At 48.4% G+C, this 20,692-nt stretch overlaps 1 protein-coding gene across 4 annotated transcripts in view; it reads right to left on the minus strand.

The window, feature by feature from the left end:
* Positions 1-20,692, minus strand: part of LOC149371848 (monocarboxylate transporter 12-B-like) — a 73,086-nt gene that overhangs the window by 25,112 nt on the left and 27,282 nt on the right. The window lies entirely within an intron of this gene.

Genomic DNA, 20,692 nt, shown 5'->3' on the forward strand with positions numbered 1-20,692 from the left:
TCCTTTTCTTTGGGTCATTTCCCACAAATAGATGAAATATTAGCGCGAGGATCCAACAACGTTGTGACGGTGGTTTTTGAGGAAAGGAAATGGCGCAGTAACTGTCTCATTTCTTGATGGACACCTGAACCGCGCCGTAAGGAAGGGAGGAAGGTGGGAGTGAAAGAAAAAACAGAAACAGGCGCAGTAGGCGTACACAGAATAAGTAACCGAGCGCCCTAACCACTGAGCCACCGCAGTGGGTAGTGCAACATTTACTTTTGTAGGCGCTCTTTGTCTCAAACAGCAGGTTCTAAATAAAACCCCTCACGATGTAGCTCAACAAAGAAAAAAAAAAGGGGCTGAATGGCTGTGGAGCTCGGCTGCTGATTCCAAAAATACAAAGACCAGCGTGCTTTCTCGCACGCCGAAAATCCCCAGCTGGTCCTCGTTAATATGGAGCCCTCCACTACACGGTCCATCCTATAGCCAACAATGTCTACTCGACACATTAAACCCGAGATATTCCTACTATTATTACCAAAAGAAGGATGTATAAATTGGTGCAGCTTGTTTTGTTTTAGAGTCCGCATATTCTTGTTTGTGCGCGACGGAAATAAGCAACGAAAGGCGGGTTCTTGGCAATGGTGGAGATGTACTAATAAGAAAAAAATTAAATACGGAATACTCAGAAGGGCAATGCGGAAATATATGCGCTCGCTGGCATGCGATAGTGATTACGCCCAGAAAGATGCTACTGCAATTAAATGTAACTGCGATGAAGTGATTTCGTTATCCCTATTCGCTGAAATCGTTCTGCTTCTAAGAAAAAATTGCTGCCAGTCGCCAGCGCGCGGCTCCATCCGCTGTTCTCTCACTGCTCGGTCTTAAATTCTGTCTGGCGACTTATATCTACTTCTCGCTGTCATGCTTCCCATTCGTAGTGTCTGACACGACTGGCTTATGACTGTTGGCGTTTTTTTCGTACAACGCTTGGGCGACTGAATACGTTGAGCCTTCACAACAATCTGCCTCGGCTATATCGGGTACAGGTGGGTGATGGGGGTAGAAAGATGAGTGAAAGTTTTTGAAGGTGTATTTTTACCAGTGAATGCCCGAATGTGCGCCCACCGGAGTGAGCATCAAGGATGGAGGCTGCACGCACGCACCCCCCCCAACACACACACACACACAGACACACACACACACACACACACACACACACACACACACACACACACACACACGCACGCACGCACACGCACACACGCACACGCACACGCACACGCACACGCACGCACGCACACGCACGTACACGCGCGCGCACACGCACACGCACACACACACACAAGCACGCACGCGCGCGCACACACACACAAACACAGCGCGGTTATTTTTGGGAAAGCAGGCTATACTGCTAACGCAGTAAAAAGAACAACAGGGTTTGTATACTCTATATCCTCTGACTCCGAGTGGAATTCGTACCAATGGCGGCGCAACAGAAAACTCTCTTTACAGATGCTTTAGGCTATTCGGCTATCTTGTAGGCTTCTTTTTATGGTTGTTGCATGGAATATTTGGAACCTTTCTGACCCTTTGTGGCAGATTGAAACTACAGTTGAGCCCATTTATAACGAACCTGACGGTGACGCGGCTTCCGTTCGTTATATCTGATGTTCGTAGCAAGTGGATTCTTCGTACAACAGCCAGAAACACTAAGGCCACTAAAAATGGCGTCTATTTCTTATAAAACTGCGTTATTCGTGCCTGCTTGTGCAAAGCAGAGCCTGTCGCGGCTCTTTCCAAGCTATCTAGGGCGGTCATGTAATCCTCGTCGAGACCTTGCTACCAGCTATCAAATTTAGGGACAGTGTATAACTAATCATGAATGAGATGTGCATGGCAGTTGGTGGCAGGTCGGCCCCATAAATGAGATTCCTGGTAGTAGGGAGAACTCGCCCTTGGTGTTCAACGTCTCTGGCAGAGCATGCACTTCTGCGATTGTGTGGTCCCCAGGAACGTAGTTATCCGAGAAAACATCTGCCCGGCTATGGATCAACGTAGCGCTGCCAGAAATCTGCATGCGTCTGGTCACGCGTGTTTGCGAGCTTCTTCTGTCGTTCCTGCATGGGATGATGCAGCGACGAAGTAGCGCAGCGCTTGTGGCGCAGAATGCATCCGTTGCACTGTCCGCTGTGTGACAATGCCTGCACATGGTAGCGGCGCAAAAGATGGAGACGACTGGCCACGCTATGCATACCACTTGACCGCCATGGCCAGCAAGGATTTCAGAATTTTCAAATCGCTGCTTTTAGTTGATCCTTCGGAGAAATAGCGCAAACAGGACAAGGGACCAAGGACGAGTAGACACACACAGCGCTGTGTGTCTACTCGTCCTTGGTCCCTTGTCCTGTTTGCGCTATTGCTGCGAAGTATGAACCAACAAGCCCGGATTTCAACGTTTTTAGTTGATCCGCGACCATGGTCAGTAGCTTCGCTTTCGACGATGCCCCCGTCTCACGCACACCGCGCTTCTTCCATACGGGATGCTTTGCCGAGCCTGCGAACGCGTAGGCAATGATTGCCCTCGTAGGCCATTGACGTGAGTTTGGCCGGCGGTTACTTACTATTTCAATAGAGAGTTATAGCATATCGTTACCATGTTTAATTTATCGTTTACATTGTTACCAGACGCTGGAGTTTGCGGTTAGCGCTGCGCAGGGCAGTGCCGCCTTTTAATTGCACTTCTGGGTCGACATGTTCTTTCCGGTTGAGAGACACTCTTTCATCTGCATGCTTAGTGGAAGCACGACCTCTTCAACTTCGAGGGTAGTTTACCGCGCCTCCTCGTTCGCTATAGCCGCGTGGTGCGGCCAGACTTGTTCGTTGTATCTCCGACAAATTTCCATTATGCATATATGAATAATGGAAATGCATATTTTGACGGTAGCACCGCATCCGCTCGTAATAAACGAGGGTTCGTTATATCTGCGGCCGTTAAAGTGGGCTCGACTAACTGCACATCCGCGGAATTCGCTTTAATACACTGGTATCAAGAAAGTCCAGGCAGGGCTGCAGATGTATGAGTAGAGGAAGTAATGGCCGATCGCAACATTTGTCATCTGCCTTGTGGAGAGGCCGTACAGGTAAGTGAAAGCGAAGAGTGAGAAAACCGAATGAATCAACACAAAGTTTTCTCGCCAGCACGTCCAGAAAAGACAGGCAAGAACTTAGTCGCCTATTAAGCATAGCTGCCAGAAAGGAGTTGTTTGTAGTTTTGAAAATAAATGCCTGAAACAATTTGGTGGACAAATGGTGCATGCCAGATTTAACCACTCTTTATCACTCAATCAAGGGCGCAAAAAATTCTGTTGACGCAAACGTTGCCTTTCATAGCGCCTCAAGAAAAGTCGCAAACATTCGGTGTAGTGCAAGTATATCTTCTTCCTCGCACAATGCTGCCCTTGCAAGAATGTTGCAGCTCAAGGTCGCAAACAAACACGTTGCCAATTTCTTTGGTTTGATTTATTGGATTTTAACGTCCCAAAGCGACTCAGGCTATGCGAAACACCGTAGTAAAGGGCTGCGGAAATTTCGACCACCTGGGGTTCTTTGAGATGCACTGACATCGCACAGTACACAAGCCTCTAGAATTTCGCCTTCATCGAAATTCGGCCGCCGCGGCCGGGATCGAACCCGCGTCTTTCAGGTCCGCAGCCGAGCGCCGTAACCACTGAGCCACTGCGGCGGTGCTGTTGATAATTTCTGTCCGTGCAAAAACGAAATGTTCTCAACCCATACAAGCGTGTGTTTTTATCATATTTTTTTTAATCAGAAGAAAGGCAGTTGACGTCATCATAATAAGTCAATGTCATAATTTCTAAGCCATGATTAGCTGTGTTTTTGAAGATACTGAGCTATAGGGGCTCGGGATATATAACGTGGGTCATAAAGGCGATGTCGAATAGGCGATTTAAATAAAATATATTTGGTAAGTTCTGAATGTTAGAGAGAGCCAGTGCTTCCACGAGGCTCTCGTTGGGCGGCGGATGGGCAGTGGCGGGATTCTCCACACTTTCTTACCATGTAGGGAAGGAGGGGGGACTGGCAATTCGGTTTCCGGGCGACGGAAATGTGTCCGTCTGTATGTAGGTGCTGATACATGAACGTTTTGTTTCTCAGTAGTGCGCGGGAACGTAGAGGGCGCATGCGGCGGCAATCTTGGGGCCCCGTATGTACAATGCGTGCGAGAAAGTCCCAACTGACTCAAGCTTCAAGGGAGACCTATTACTCGCATGACGAGGTCTCCTAAACTGCTCAACCAGGAGGGTCTTGTAGATGCAAAATCCACCGGCTTTTCGCCTCACACCTCATAAGGTGGATTATAGCATATACATAGCCGATTTTAATAAATTTTGAGTTCATTTCATTTTGCGGCTCTTGCCGAAAATTCGTCTTTTTGCTGCGGACAATAAATAAAATGGGTCAAGTGAGAACATCGCGCATTAAACAATTTTTTCGTGCTTAAGTAACGCCGTAAACACGACAAAAGGCATACGGGAGACGACACGAGCGCTGACTAACAACTGATTATTTTATCCTGGAAAAGTGTATAAAGGCGCAGGACTCGGGGAACAACCCCGAGAACAGAACAAAGGTTAAAACTTAAAAACCATACTGTGCATGCACATCACAGTCGAGTCATGACTCTTTTTCAACGAAATTCGAAGACTATCTTCCATAGTAGACGGCACTCCCCTATCCCCTGGACCTCACCCAATTGCCAAAAAAGCCTGACTCCTTATCTACCGAACTGATAGATGGTGAAGCAACACACTCATCTGCTTCCTTCCTGATCACATAGGCCTCGACCAACTCCCTACATATGCAAACAGGGTTATTAAACAGGACACTTGTCTTATCTACTGGGGGAAGCAATTGTTGCACTCGCTCCAATGCAAAGCCAAGTTGTACGACACCGCTACTTTTTTCCCCCATCTGTGATGCTCGAACAAATGCTCATTGCTTCCCCACTTAGAAAGACAAGTCTCCTGCTTATTCACCCTGATCGAATTGGTAGCGAGATGGTGGAGGCCTTTATGATAAGGAAGGAAGCAGATGAGCGTGCTTGTTCACCATCCATCAACTTCGTAGATAAGGAGTCAGACTTTCTTGGCAACTGTGTGAGGTCCAGAAGATAGGGGAGTGCTGTCTACTATGGAAGATAGTCTTCGAATTTCGTTGAAACAGATGCCATGACTCGACATTGATGTGCATGCGCAGTATATTTGTTTTATTTTTAATCTCTGTTGTTCTGTTTTTTGGATTGTTCACTGTGTCCTGCGCCTTCATATACTTTTCCGAAAATGTAATAACCGGTCGTTAGTCAGCGTCTGTGTCGTCTCCAGTCTTCCTTTTGTCTTGTTTACTGCGCTTCTTAAGCATGAACCCTTACAAACTGGCACAGTTTTATGTTCTCGTAAACAAATCTTTGCATTTTTTTTATACCGATGTGCCAGAAAAAAGAAAACGCATAGCAAGATTGACTGAAACTCATCTGCGTTCTATATTTTTTGTCCTGAACCCGTTTGAACCCGTTTGAACCGGTTCGGGACGGTCCGAACCGGTTCGAACCGGAACGGAATGGCCCTCTGGAGCCGAACCCGGAACTGAAGCCGAAAGGCGTGAACCCGAACCGGAACCGAACCCGAAAAAATGCCGGTTCGACACCCTGCGTACAATATTCAATAGTCATTTTCAACTGTAGTAGAGGAATAGCAAGAATAATAGGCTTTTTGTGCTAACGGGTTATTCCCGTTCATATTGGAGGGATCTATACACGGCGCTCGATTACTGCCGAACAGGCGCCCTCAATTTCTATGAATGAATGAATGAATGAATGAATGAATGAATGAATGAATGAATGAATGAATGAATGAATGAATGAATGAATGAATGAATGAATGAATGAATGAATGAATGAATGAATGAATGAATGAATGAATGAATGAATGAATGAATGAATGAAAGCCATTAGAACTGTAGTACAAGCAGCGTAGCTTTCTCTGTCATCGATTGACCTTCATCGCAGAGAATGGTCGAGTGTCTGGCCGACCTAAAGCAGTCCGCAGTGTGAAGAGTTAAACGCCGAAGCGAGGACAAGCGTGGAGGAGATGCCCAGCCGAACTTAAAATGGTCTACACCGGCAGGCTGCAGGAGCGAGTGGTGAAACCGAACTACCCCGTCTGCCACCGCCCCAGAAACGGCACTCTAAAATTGAGCTGATGCCAGGCAAGTGAGTTCAAGGACGGCCAAGCCGCCCGACTTTGACAACAAAACAGAGTCTAAGCTGAAATAAAGAAAGCATGCAGGATAGGTGCTGCTCGTACTCACAGTAATGGAGGTTCACACACTAGCTTCTGCACCGCTCCTCAGCGCGTATTTAGAGGCTTTACTGCACTTAGGAAAAGTATAACGCAATAGACTTCCGTCAGCAAACTGTTTTAGGCTAGCTGGGAAAATCCGTAAAGAAAAGAACAAAACACGACAGCGCGCAAGAAAACCGCCTGTGCCTTGGCCAACACCTCCAGTCGGTATACGCCATTTTCCACTTGAAATGAAATAAATAAAAGGCTATTTCTTTTGCCTCCTTGTGTTTCGTTCTGAACTGCATTACATGTCTGCGTTTTGCAAGACTCCTGTCAGCTCGAACAAGTCAAGACATACGAAGCCATTTCGAACTAAAGAAGGTATATGCAGGGAGTTAAACGCGCCTTTCCTCGGAATATCCAGCGATGTTGGTCTCTGTTTACCCTCGGCAGCAGTGATTATGCCAGCAACCTAAAACAAAGTCTAGACGTCACTGTCTTCGTGCTCAAAGAACTGTTCGGGGAACCGAAGCGCAGCTATAACTTCAGGAGCGGGCGGTCGCGGATCCAGACATCGCTCGGGGACCAGGGATACTCAGGAATACACAAATGAGCATCGTAAAATTCTCCAGCCTTACGGTACATAACGTTCAGTAAACAGCAAAAATTTAATGGACGCGTTCAATCGGAAGCAGATTTATTGTAGCGCTGCCTCGCGGCGTTATTGCCTTGTTACAGACACCAACGGATTGAGCCTGCACGTCTTCTCATGCCTGCAGGTATTTCAGGCGATTGGCTTCCAAAATCGTCAAAAGAAAACGTGACGGCGAAAGTAGCATAGTGCAAGCTAAGGTGCCAAACGGAAGAAATCGGCTGAGTGTACCCGCCGCAGTGGCTCAGTGGTAAGGCGCTCTTCTACCGAGCCGGAGTACCCGGGTTCGAACCCGACCGCGGCGGCCGCGTTTCGATGGAGGCGAAACGCAAGCGGCGCCCGTGTGCTGTGCTATTTCAGTGCACGTTAAAGATCCTCAGGTGGTAGAAATTATTCCGGAGACCTCCACTACGGCACCTCTTTCTCTCTTTCTTCTTTCACTCCTACTTTCATCCCTTCCCTTACGGCGCGGTTCAGGTGTCCGCCGATATATGTGAGACAGATACTGCGCCATTTCCTTTCCTCAAAAACCAATTTACCAATTTTACGGCTGAGTGTATTCCCGGAAGCATGTGCAACGTTCGTCCACCCGTCTGCGTACCAACGCGGCAGTATAGGCTGTTTTCGAGCTCTTCTGCACGAGCATATGCCAACTTCGCAAACACGGCCCTGGAAAGACTAACGACAGACCCACAGAAAAATAACTGCAAGACAAAAGGAGAGTGACGTCAAAGAAATTACTTTTATGGCTGCCTGCCAGGCATCTTTCCCAAGCTGCGAGATTCGCTGCTTGCTGAGCTTGAAGAAAACCTCGTCGACGCGCATGAGTCTCCGCATTACAGAACGCGTTGTCGGATTGTGAAGAAAAGCGCCAGGGCACGGGTGCGCATCCCTTTAATTGCCCAAGACAAACGTTCAACGCCGCAGAACGCAACGGACGACACGAAGAACGGACACACAGAGCGCTGTATAGCGTTCGTCATGGGGGAAGAAAAAGATGCCCCTCATGGTTGTGATGGAGGTATTAATTTTCAGGCTGTATCAACCTCTCATTCACAATGTGGCCAATTGCTCCGCCACTGCCGCGGAATGAAAAAGGAGATGCATTCCTGCCACTGTCCTAAAAAAAAATCCAATGTCCAAGCTACTCTCGAAGATGTTCATCACGCCTCTTGGTGACTGGAATGCTTCTGATTCTAAAACATTTGTTCATTTTGCACTTGGTTCACAATTATTCACGACTTTCACGGTGTACAGGGAAGGCACTGCAGATCCAGTATGGCTGCTTGAGAGATGATCAAGCAGCCGCGCTAGCCTTACGCTGTAGTGCGCTGCGCTACGGTGCCTGATGTTGCATCAGAATATTTGTGCCCTTTACTCGCCCCCTGGTACTGGGATACGTTATGTTCCCCATTGAAGCAACTGGATGAGAGTGTGCTGGCTTGCTAAAGCCGAAGCAGCTCTCAATGCAGGCCATGCTGTTAGTCCTCGACGTGCAGACATTGCAGGTGTCACAGAAACCTCACGACGCAGGCATGGCTGGTCTCGTGGGCAAACCGTTCGGCACCGTGCAGCAGCAGTGAGACGCGCAGGCGGCTTTGTGTAGTAAAGAGGGAAGGAAGGCGGCAGGGAAACGCTCGACTCGTGCGCGGAGAGCAAACGCGGATGCTGGGGAAATTTTCAATTCGTGTGGCTCTCTGGTCGCATAAGGTGCATTTACAGGCTTACTATAGTATACAGGGTGTTTCTTTTTTTTTTTCAGTCGTTTACAGATTTAAAAAAAAAGGCGCTGATAGTCTTGCGAATGCCGCCTTCACGGAATACATATTCGACTCGGCGGATGCAAGATAAGGACATAGCGGTCAAAGTTAATTAATTAATTAATTAGCCAGAATTTGTTAATTATTCTAAACTCTTCAATTTACGTTGCATACTGCAATCGCAATTCTGGAGACTGTGATAATTCAAAGCAAATACAATTTGCAGCATGTCACTAAGTGCAACTGGTATTGAGATATTCGCGATTGCGTTTTCTGCCTTTTCGGATCCGGTTCGGGAACTGAACGCTCAGACTGCGCCGGAAATCCCGCCCACGATAAAAAGGATGACGACAACCGGCGGCAGCGAGGCTATAGATCCGACTGCGGCAGGCAGGCGCTCGAGAAGAGCGCATATCACTGCTTCCGTGAGCAGCACGCTCTCTTTTTTGAGGCACGTTTCCTGCCGTCAGCGACTTCGAAAAAGCGGCACGGTGATAACGCGCAAGATTTTCCTTTCCGCTCTGGCCCGGCCAAGAAAGGCGCCAAAGGAACCGTGTGCAAGTTGTGTGGTTGTGCTTCATTATTTTTCGTTCAAAGTAACTTCAAAAGACGTGAACTGATGACTGTTGTCCCGTCGTATCTAGGTGGCTATGTTTTATGCATCACTAATGCTCGAAGTACTTGACTTCAGCCGCCACACATGCCATGAGTCTCTCCTTCATGGACTGCAGCTCTCGTTTCACAACCAGCGGGGGTATATTCGCACATGCCTTGATGATTCTCTGTTTGAGGTCGGCCACGTCTTCCGGTTCAGTTGCGTAGACTTCGTTCTCGACGTAACCCCGAAGAAAGAAGTCTAATGGAGTTAGGTCGGGTTACCTAGGTGGTCAGAACAGGATTCTACCGCACCCAATCCACTGACCGGGGAAGTTGCTGTCGAGCCAATCTCTTGCAAGCGACGAGAAGGGCGCAGGCGCCCCGTCGTGCTGAAACCACGAGCCGTGGACTTGACTTAAAGGGATCTCGAACATGAAATCGCTTACACCATTACTTAGAATGCTCGCTGTGCATGAATTTGCTGTTAGATTTTCTTCCAGAAAGTACGGCTCCAGTACTCGATTTGAGTAAATGCTACACCAGACATTCACTGGTTGGTTGGTTTACGGGGTTTCACGTCCCAAAGCGACTCAGGCTATGAGAGACGCCATAGTGAAGGGCTCCGGAAATTTCGACCACCTGGGATTCTTCAACGTGCACTGACATCGCACAGTACACGGGCCCCTAGAAGTTCGCCTCCATCGAAATTCGACCGCCGCGGCCGGGAGCGAACCCGCGTCTTTTGGGTCAGCAGCCGAGCACCATAACCATTGAGCCACCGCGGCGGCTTAGACATTCACTGACCACCGGACTTGGTGGTGGTGTTCCCCGAGCCAGTGCGGGTTCTGATCACACCAGTAGTGGGCGTTGTGTACTACATTGACTTCCACAGTACGGCAGAATTGGGCCTCTTCCGTCCATAGAACGTTCGTAAAAAAGTCTGAGTCTTCGTCACATTTGATCAACGCCCAGTTGCTGAATTCATACCGCATTTTATAATCGTTTTCACTGTGGTCCTGATGAAGCGATATATGGTAAGGATAAAAACTACGCTTCTTGAGCACTCCAGACTGAATACAGACTGAATAGCGGGAGGATCCAATGGCCTCGACGATTTCACGGATGTTGGCTTCGGGGTATGCACGAACGTAGGCGAGAACATTTATCTCGAATTCTTCCCTCAGGATAACTCCCTATGCCTTCCTTGAATGAAGCACAGATCCTGTGATCTGGAACAGTTTGTGCATTTTAGCGAACATCGTATGTGACGGAACCGGGCGGCCAGGATTCTCGGAGGCGTAGAGTCTTGAGGCGAGGCGAGCGTTGCCATTCGTTTTTACACAGGCGACAACCATCTGCACCTTCTCGGTCAACGAGTGTCGCGGTTACAGCTGCCCTGCCATTCCAACGCGCATTCAGAGTTCATATGCGCCGCCGCGGTGGCTCAGTGGTTATGGTGCTCGGCTGCTGACCCGAAAGAGGCGGGTTCGATCCCGGCTGCGGCGGCTAGAATTTCTTTGGAGGAGAAATTCTAGAGGCCCGTGTACTGTGCGCTGTCAGTGCACGTTAAAGAACCTCGGGTGGTCGAAATTTCCGGAGCCCTTCACTACGGCGTCCATCATAGCCTGAGTCGCTTTGGGACGTTAAACCCCATAAACCAAACCAAACCAAACCAAGAGTTCATATGCATAGTATTGCAGCAGCCTTGTTCGTTCTGTTAATAGAATCGACAGCCGGCAGCGGACCAGTGGAGATTCCGGTGAAAAATAATAAATCACAAGCCGATAAGCCATCGTTCCCTTCTTGTTCGAGTCAGAGCGGAAAATGAAATCGTGCGCGTTATCACCGTGCTGCTTTTTCGAAGCCGCTGATGGCAGGAAACGTGCCTCTAAGTTCAGTGCCGATGACCAAAAAAGGTTGGTTGGTTGGTTGGTTTATTGGGGTTTAACGTCCCAAAGCGACTGAGGCTATGAGAGACGCCGTAGTGAAGGGCTCCGGAAATTTCGACCACCTGGGGTTCTTTAACGTGCACTGGCATCGCACAGCACACGGGCCTCTAGAATTTCGCCTACAAGAAATTCAGACGCCGCAGCCGGGATCGAACCCGCGTCTGACCAAAAAAGAGTGCGTGTTGCTCACAGAGGTAGTGACTAAGCGCTCTTCTCGAGCGCCTGCCTTACGTAGTGTCGTGGGCGGGATTTCCGGCGCACTCTGAGCGTTCAGTTCCCGAATCGGATCCGGAAGGGCTGAAAATTCAATCGCGACTATCTCAATTCCTGTTGCACTCAGTGACATGCTGCAATTTGTATTAGTTTTGACTCCTTACAGACTTCAATATTGATTGCAATATGCAGCGTGCAGTGAGGAGTTAAAACGATAATTAACAAAACTTGGCTAATTTATTAAATAAATTTCACCGCTATGTCATTATGTTGTGTCCACCGAGCCGAATATACATTCTGTGAAGGCGGCATTCACGATACCATCAGCGCCTTTTTTTTTTTTTTAATCTGTAAACGGTTAAAAAAACACCGTGTATACGCTGAGCTTGCAGCAAACGTTAAATAAATCGTTAGCAGGCCCTGAAGTCTGCATTTTTCAGTAGCGGTTGCTTGACAAGCAAAGAAGGCACGTCTTGGAAGAGAAATCCAGAAGAGTGTGGTGGGGGCTAGTTAGTGCGACACTCTTCAAAAATAAACACAGGGCGAAGAAGGGACTCATGTAGTGCTTCTTCTCTGTGCCCCGTCTTTTACGCCGTTTTTGTGTTTAAAGAATTGAAAGAGCTCGAGAAGCCGTAACTATACTTCCTCGGTGCCACATATATGTTAGCTCTCATGGTACCGGCTGCGGAGGTAGCCCCACGTCTCACAAAAAAAAAAAAAAAATAAAGCGTGAAGCACTTCAGTTCTCTCGCAGCATACATACACATTCGAGAGGGGACGTTACGAAAAAAGCTGTGGTATGCAACTTGGATGCCCCACTGCGAACACTGTTGCAGACAGCCAGCAGAGCAAGGTATGCAAATTTCATAGACAGGAACAAACTCACAAACAATGCCTGTAACAAAGGTGCTACAGTTGATTTGGCTGTTGGAGGACGTGAAGCAATAAAATGAGAGACTTCTCAGATGTGTTTTCAAGCTCGACATTATTTCCCTCAAGGTCATTGAGCAACATTGTTAATTCTTAGGATATTGATTGGGTATATTAATACGACATAACGGTAAGGCCAGGCATTATGCTGGCGTGTGTTACAATAGGAATATGGAGAATAATAAGAAGCATTTGGAGGATTATGGTGTTTATGGGGCATAACGTCCCGAAGCAACTCAGGCTATGAGGGACGCTGAAGTGGAGGGTGCCGGACAATTTATACCACCTGCGGTACTTTGACCCGCACAGACATCGCTCACTACATGGGCCTCTAGCATTCCGCCTTCATCGAAATGCGATCACCGCGGCCGGAATCGAACCTGTGTTTATCGGGTTGCGGCGGCCGTTTTGAGAATTACAGTGTTATTACATGATATAGCCATTTTGGACACGCATATTAGCCGAAAGGCATACAACACCTTCGGCTTTATACAGTCTAGCCCGCTTATAACGAAGTCGGCGGGAATCGGAAATCACTTCGCTATATCCGCTATTTCGTAATATGCGGACTACAAAAAAAAATGAAAACATCGGCATACGGATTTATTGCCGCTGAAAGAAGTCGTCCAGCGTCCCCTGAACACGTTTCGCGAGTGCGGCCTTCAGGATTGCGGCTTCCATATTATCCAACTGCGAACCAAAGATCTGATCGAACTCCGGACTCCCGAGGTGTATTCGTAGCGTGTCAACAGCTGAGATGGCCGCTGCGGAGGTGACCGGCTTAGGGGCACAACTATCATCGTCGCATTCGCTGTCGGAAGCGCTCTCCGCCAAGTTCTCTTCCATGACACTCCCGGCAACTTCTTCAGTCGTCAAGTCCTCGGTGGCAACAAGGTCTTCGTCGGCGAAAACGAAGTCCATGTGGCTTAGACCCGCAGGCACAAGGTTCAAGTCGCTAGCGGTTCAAGTCGCCGTGACGCCGTTCAAGGACGGCGCAACACGAGACCGGCGTTCCATGCGATGCAGTGAAGCAACCTTTCGCTCCGCAGGAGAGCAGACGACGCCACGAAAGGACGCCGTCAGCCGAATTTTGCTCTTATTTTCGCGGAAAAAATCACCTCAAGGACGCAAAAATGTGTTGATTGGCAGATTATTTTTCGCTTGGTATTAAATCTCTTCGTTATATCCGCTGACGCGCTCTTATTTACTTCGTTAAAACCGGACCCAAAATGTATTGAAAATGCAAAAATGGGAATGGGAAATTGAAATCCCTTCGTTATAACCGCTATTTCGCTATAAGTGGCTTCGTTATAAACGGGCTAGACTGTAACACCTCCCACGCCGCGGTGGCTCAGTGGTTATGACGCTCGATTGCTGGCCCAAAAGACGAGGGTTCTATTCTGGCCGTGGTGGTCGAATTTCGATGGAGGCTAAATGCTAGAGGTCCATGTATTGTGCGATGTGAGTGCACGTTAAAGAACCCGAGGTGGTCGAAATTTCCGGAGTCCTTCACTACGGCGACCCTCATAGCCTGAGTCGCTTTTGGACGTTAAACCCCAATAAACCAAACCAAACCTATAACATCGAAAATTAATAAAGTGCATATCTGTACGTGAGCACCACGGCACGTTGGCTATAAGTCTGGTTGCACTTTTTTGCGCAAAGGCCGATTTGTCTGTGTTCCGTTCGCTCGTCACGGCGGATGTCTCGGGCTGCGCAAGAGTTCGATTCTGAAGCTAACTTTTCAGTCAGCTTAAGGGACTTCAGACCCTAGCTAAACGAGCCTTGTTAGGTGTTTAATCTTTTAGGTGCCTCTAATTATCGTTTATGTTTTTATTTATCCGTTAGATTCTCTACGATCACCCACCTTTTTAGGTGTTTACAGACATAATTTTTGCTTACTAATTTGTTTAATTACCGACCTCACAGTTATTTTGCGTGACGTGTTGTTGCCCACTTCTTGTGTTTTTATCCCCCTTATGCGTTGCCCTCTGAGTTTCAAAGCGTACAATAAATTATGACAAACAGTGACGGCAGTGCAGTTAGTCCCCAAATCACCGACCCCTGTGTTATTATTAGTTCCTTGTGGCTTGCAGTGTAAGACATGAACGGTAATAAAGTTGGGATTCGAGCAAGTAAATGCAGCTACCTCGGCCACGCACGACCCATGGTCCAAGCGGGTAATGTCGCCGGACCTGCGTGATAGAGGCTGTCTTTGTTCGGCTACACGATCGCCGTGGACCACGTGAGAAAGGCTCAACTCTCGGCGCAAGGGCATCCGATCCGACGTCGGGGCCGTCTGGCACCGGAAGCGCCCTCGACCGCAACTCAGCGTGAAACTTCGCCGTGAGAAACGCGAGGCAGGGACGCTCCCAGTGGCGTCAAGTTATGGCGGCTGCACACAGTCAGGTATCGCACACCCCAACAACAACAACAACCATGAGCATCGATACGTCGGTATTCGGCGACGGAAGCGAATCTGTTTTTTTTTTTTTTCAGGCCTGGAGTCAGAAACAATCCACAACTGCTTCGGTCAGAGCATCTCGGGAAGCTCGACCTGTTTGGTACAGCGTATAAGAATGCAATCTTAAAAATAACGGGAAAAAATGAAAGGATTCGGCTCACCGTGGTAAACTTTCGTGGACTTCCGTGACAACAAACTTCCGTTTCACTTTTTCTTTGTTGGCCGCGATTTTTAGACGTTTTGTCCGTTACATGTTGTATCAATACATGACTGTAAACTCAACGTGCTGTGCAGTTAACCCAAAGCGACTTGATGGCGAACCCAAGATTAAGTTTGATGGTTCTACAACAACGCCCGTCGCTCCCCTGGAAGAGAGAGGCGAAACTGCCGGGAGCGTGAGGAGACGTGTTTAGCTTAGTGAGTCTGGTCTAGCTCACTTCGCGCGCAACATTATTCTACTTTTAGCGATGTGGCATCCACTTCTTAGTCTCCTCGGAAAGCTAGAATTCATTACTGCAGTGTTGTGGGGTGCCACAAAATCTTCACAATTCACCAAGACCCGTAAAATTTTTACCGCTTCTCAGGCAAGTGGTGCAGATCAGAGGTGAAAAGCGTGGATAGCGGCAGTCAGCAGAGTCAAGTGTTTCGTTTAGTGTCATAACTGGCTTCGCGTGGCAGTATTCTCTGAGACTAGCACGAATGCTGGCATAGCCTGCGACCGGTTACCTCGCTGAAAGATGAGCTCTAGAGTTTTTCGCGCGTGCTAAGGCAATGCGGGTCTTTAGTAGGTAGAATTCAATGAATATGATAGTATCGCAAAGATATTAGCAGGATGAATAGTTGAGGTAGTTTGCTTTGATCCATTCAGAATTAGCAGCGCAAAAACACGAAGCACAGAGGGAGAAGTGATGCGATTTCAGTGCTTGCTGTGTGCGTGATCGCTTCTCCCTTTTTGAAGCACTGCGAGTTTTTGGCGGTGCTTTCCCATTCGTAATGAAGCTTGACGACACTGGACAGTTGTTTTCGTTTTGGCTGCAGTTTGTGCGAGATCATGACAATGCAGCTAGAGATTGCGCATCTTTCCTTCTAAGTGTATCGAGAAGCGAAGTGGCGTCAGCTTATTTATGAGGGCCCATGTAGGTACGGATGTCTGCTTTTCAAGGACATCATAATAGCGTTAAAGAAAATTGGCAATTCATTATCATTAATATTCAGCAAAGGTTTGGCCGAGGATACATTTCTTTTAGTGTTAACGTAGTGCGCTTGTTTTAAGCTTTATAGTGCTCTTCTACCTTTTCATGCTATTATGCTTGCATTACGGGTGATAGGTAATACCTGCAAGGCACTTTGATCAATTTCACTTCAAGTGCACGCGGAATGTCCTCGTCAACAGGCGCCGCGTGTTTGTTTCAGCACTGATTACATGTTTCTTTTCAACGTGATTTCCTTTCTCCGAGCAGTAAACCAACTGAGCTCCTGAACATGCAATGCAAAAGGTACATTGAAGGAAGAGCGTCGAAATCACGAAACGAAACTGTTACTTTCGTGCGAGCACCGCCTTGAAACGAAGCCACCCAGCCAACCCTGCTCCTACTTAAAGGAATTCGCGGCAAAGAGGGCGCTGACTGCTCGCTCTTGACGCGCCACCTGGCTGAACTTGGGCTCCCTATAGGATGCCACAGCTTCCAACATAATTGTTCTTCGCAGATGCAGCCGGCTTGTTCAAATGCCCTGTACAGTGCTGCACGGCATAGAATTATCTATGCCGTGCATCTATTATCTAGAGGGAAAGCCGGCGTCCGGGAAGATGAGGTCGCGTACCTGGCTTGGCTAGTGCTGTGCCGAAAACGTGAACCCTGCCTCGAAATCGATAGGTAGCTATGCCGCGATGCTTTCCTCTGAGCGCAGATTAAATTGATTAAATAGTGCGTTTTTCAGTTCTTCGATAAGTTTAACACAAGCGAAAGTTCGGTGTTAGACAAGTATCGAAACTTTTACAGCATTTCTTCGATGTTTGCCTGGGGAAGATTCGTTCTGTTACGGCTGAGTGCAAGTGTTACGCCCAAAGATAACCAAGACAAATGCGAAGCCCCATCTTCCCGGCATTCGTGCGCTTCTCCAGAATGGATGAAGAGCAGCGCAGCCAGCTTTCCCTCTATGTAATATAGAGAAACCATGTTGCGCGGTATAAGTAGCTCAAGGAACAGAAATTAAATTTGTCACTTTTTGTGTGTTTAAGTGCAGAGTACTTAAAATGGTTCAGCTCAGTCAAATGCGGGACCTGTCTCTGCAGACGTCGTGTACGTGAAGCCCGTAATAGTTGTAGCTGTCGTAGAAAAAAGTTTTGTAGGGAGTTAGTTGGTCGTGCATACTGAGACTGGGGAGCGCTAGGTTCTAGACAAGCGAACAACAAACACAAAGGAACAACACGTGACACGAGGTTCTAGACAAGGGAATAGCACACACAAAGGAACAACACAAGCCGCCGCGGTGGCTCAGTGGCTATGGTGCTCGGCTGCTGGCCCGAAAGACGCGGGTTCGATCCCGGCCGCGGCAAAGGAACAACGCAGGCAAAGGAACAACACGTGACACGAGGTTCTAGACAAGGGAACAACGCAGGCAAAGGACCAACACGTGACACGAGGTTCTAGACAAGGGAATAACACACACAAAGGAACAACACGTGACACGAGGTTCTAGACAAGGGAACAACGCAGGCAAAGGAACAACACGTGACACGAGGTTCCAGACAAGGGAATAACACACACAAAGGAACAACACGTGACACGAGGTTGTAGACAAAGGAACAACGCAGGCAAAGGAACAACACGTGACACGAGGTTCTAGACAAGGGAACAACGCCGGCAAAGGAACAACACGTGACACGAGGTTCTAGACAAGGGAACAACGCACACAAAGAAGCAACAACACCTGACACGAGCGTTGCGCTCGTGTCACGTGTTGTTCCTTCTTTGTGTGCGTTGTTCCCTTGTCTAGAACCTAGCGCTCCCCAATCTCAGCATACTGTCGTAGAAATTCGTAAGGCAAGCCGAGGCAAGCTAAGAGAGCGAAGTATAAAACGAAGAGGCGAAAGAAGAAACGAAAAATATGGGGGAGAAAATGGAGGGACATCATGCTTTTGCTGAATGTTTTACTTTAGCCATAGCCTAGTTCAGCCAGTATTTTTTTTTTTTTTTTCAGGATCACAGCACGCCTCCCAACGCTAAAATGCGTTATCCCCTCAAGGCAAAACCTTTGCTAAAAAACACTGTTTATCGGTGTCATTTCCTGCGCAGTGCAGCAGGTGCGGAACCAATCCCGATGACAGCACAGAAAGGCAGGGACGCATGCACAGCATGCAGGAGCTGAGACTGTAAAGTGTACGCGTACATGAACGCGTACATGAACGCAATACTCCATGGCAAACAAGGCTGTACGGTACAGTGCATCGAACCGCATCGACGCATTCACCGTTTCATGAAGGGAGAGGTGGGGAAAGGGAGGAGAGGGGAGAGGGGGAGGAAGTTGACAAGACCCGCCCACCACACACGAGAGACACAGGTGGCGTGAAAGCGGTATGTGCCCGAGCGGACACGGTAACCGCAAAATTTCGCTCGCATTTACGGAGTTCACGTACAGCCACGCTCTGATCACTACCACTCGGCTATTGGACGCAACGAAGATGGCTGCTATACGCGACAGTCGCGCGTTATAGTATATACGTGTACTACCGCAACTACGGGGGAAGGCGGAGAGTCCAGAGCTGGAGACCTTCCACATCGAAATAACGCGACGGAAAGACGATACGAAACTACACGCTGCTGTGTGGTTTTGTTTAATAATGCAGTGCGGTTTCTTTCGAATTGTTTTGGCAGCTTTAACCAACACTAGTTCGCCAACGCTTCTGTCCTGCCGGAGGTCTTCAAAACGAGGGCAAGCGTACGCCCACGAACCGCTCCGCTGCCAAGCATGACCTTATCTCTCGAGTTCGTCAGTCAGCGTCGAGCTTGCTTCAAAGCAGCCTCGGCAGAACACGGTTGCCCCAGCTTTTAAACGCACCCACGTGTAGCCTCACAGGTACGGGTTCTCGGCTACCGCAACAAGACTTCTTCGGAGTTAAGCAAACAGAGCATGCATGCACTAACTGATTGCCGGAGCTTACCGTGGCCCGATGGAGCACGTGAAGACGAATATAGTGAGGCAGTTGATTTGTTCACCGGTAACTCGGCGACATTGGCTGCTGTTAGCGACCCGGGGAGGATGCGGCCATTAGAAAGAGGAGGAAAAGGAAACGAGAGATGGGCGAACAGCTGCGCACTTTGTCGTGTCGGTGCGCGACAGCTACACGGGCAGTACGGTGCGTACTGCGTGCCTTTGTTATATAGGTATACTCTATATTGATCGCCGCCCTTATGCCGTGGTCGTATACTTGATAGTAGTATAGTTCAATTTTAGTGCAGCAGCGGCAACACACTATCGGTGGCTTACCGGGAAAGCTTCCACACGTGGAGTGTGTTCAGGGGGGCCGTGTTTTCACAGACAAGGAATGTTCCTTCAATTGCGTGCTCACGCAGTGGCTCATGTGACCAGCAAACTTTATAGCGTGGCGGTGCCACGCTATAATGTCGGCCTCTTCTGCGCGTGGCGCACTCTCACTGAAGCCTTTCTTTCCGGCTTAAAAAAACAAAAAAACGAGCATTCGTCGCATCTGCATGAGCACTGGTGGTGGGAGTACGCGGCTGCAAGCAATGCTTCAGTGACGCAGGCGTGGTATTCAGATATACGGAAAAAGGTTGTGCGCGAAACTGCGCTCTGTATTCACAGCGAGGCAGCACGTGAATATAAGCGAGCCATCCGTACCTCTGCCAGATGAAGGGACGTTTGTGCTTCGCGATGCGAACGTAAAGCGGTACAAGTTACGGGTTTGTTCGATTTTTGGAGCCATTCGTTCGTGAGCGTTTTAATAAACGTCAGCTATTAAAACGTTCACGGACGCATAGCTCCAAGAATCAAACAAACCCGTAGGTTGACCGCAGCAGTGGCCCAGTGGTTGAGCATCCGCCTAGCATACGGGAGGTGCGGGGTTCAATCCCCTGTGCCGCTGGGTACCCACCGGTGGTACAATGGGTTCAAGCTTCCCCTGGTCTGGTGCTCGGCTTATTCAGGGTGAAATGCTTGCGAGACGGGTATTTGACCCCTACCTTGAGCAAATGAAATTACCTTGTGCCATGGAGCTCTTAGGCCGCAGATGTCCTTGCGCCATAAAGATGCACTATCATCATCATCAATAAACTTCAGCTGATAATCCAGATGTCGTCTGTCTTCTCACTTCTGGTGTTGCTTGGGCCGGTAACTAAATGCACGAATTTGCCCATTTTTCAACTTCATTGCAGTTAAAGCAACGCAATCATTAGCCGCGAGCACCTCAACGTGTCGTCACATGTGTGCAAACGGCAAAACCCCCTCCACAAATCCACCTTAAAAATTGCCACATACGTTTCTGGCCTATCTTTTAAGTTTTATTATTTACATAGCAAGGCTTTACATTGTAAAGGCATAAGGCTCTGGCTTTAATTCGACACCGCGTTGGAGGCAGCCGGTGAACTGCAGTGACGGCATGATGTGCGATGCATCATCATACACCTATAGTAAAAAAAAAAAAAGCTAAATAATGGCTACAACTCGTAGCTTTCCGCGATATGTGCGTGGAGAAAATATATTTGCACCATGTAATACGATCGATCAGCGGGAAAAAAAAAAACAAGGCAGAGGTCTCTACA

Source organism: Amblyomma mixtum, chromosome 1, assembly GCF_055824585.1.
Source record: "Amblyomma mixtum isolate Tamu chromosome 1, ASM5582458v1, whole genome shotgun sequence".
Taxonomy (NCBI): domain Eukaryota; kingdom Metazoa; phylum Arthropoda; class Arachnida; order Ixodida; family Ixodidae; genus Amblyomma; species Amblyomma mixtum.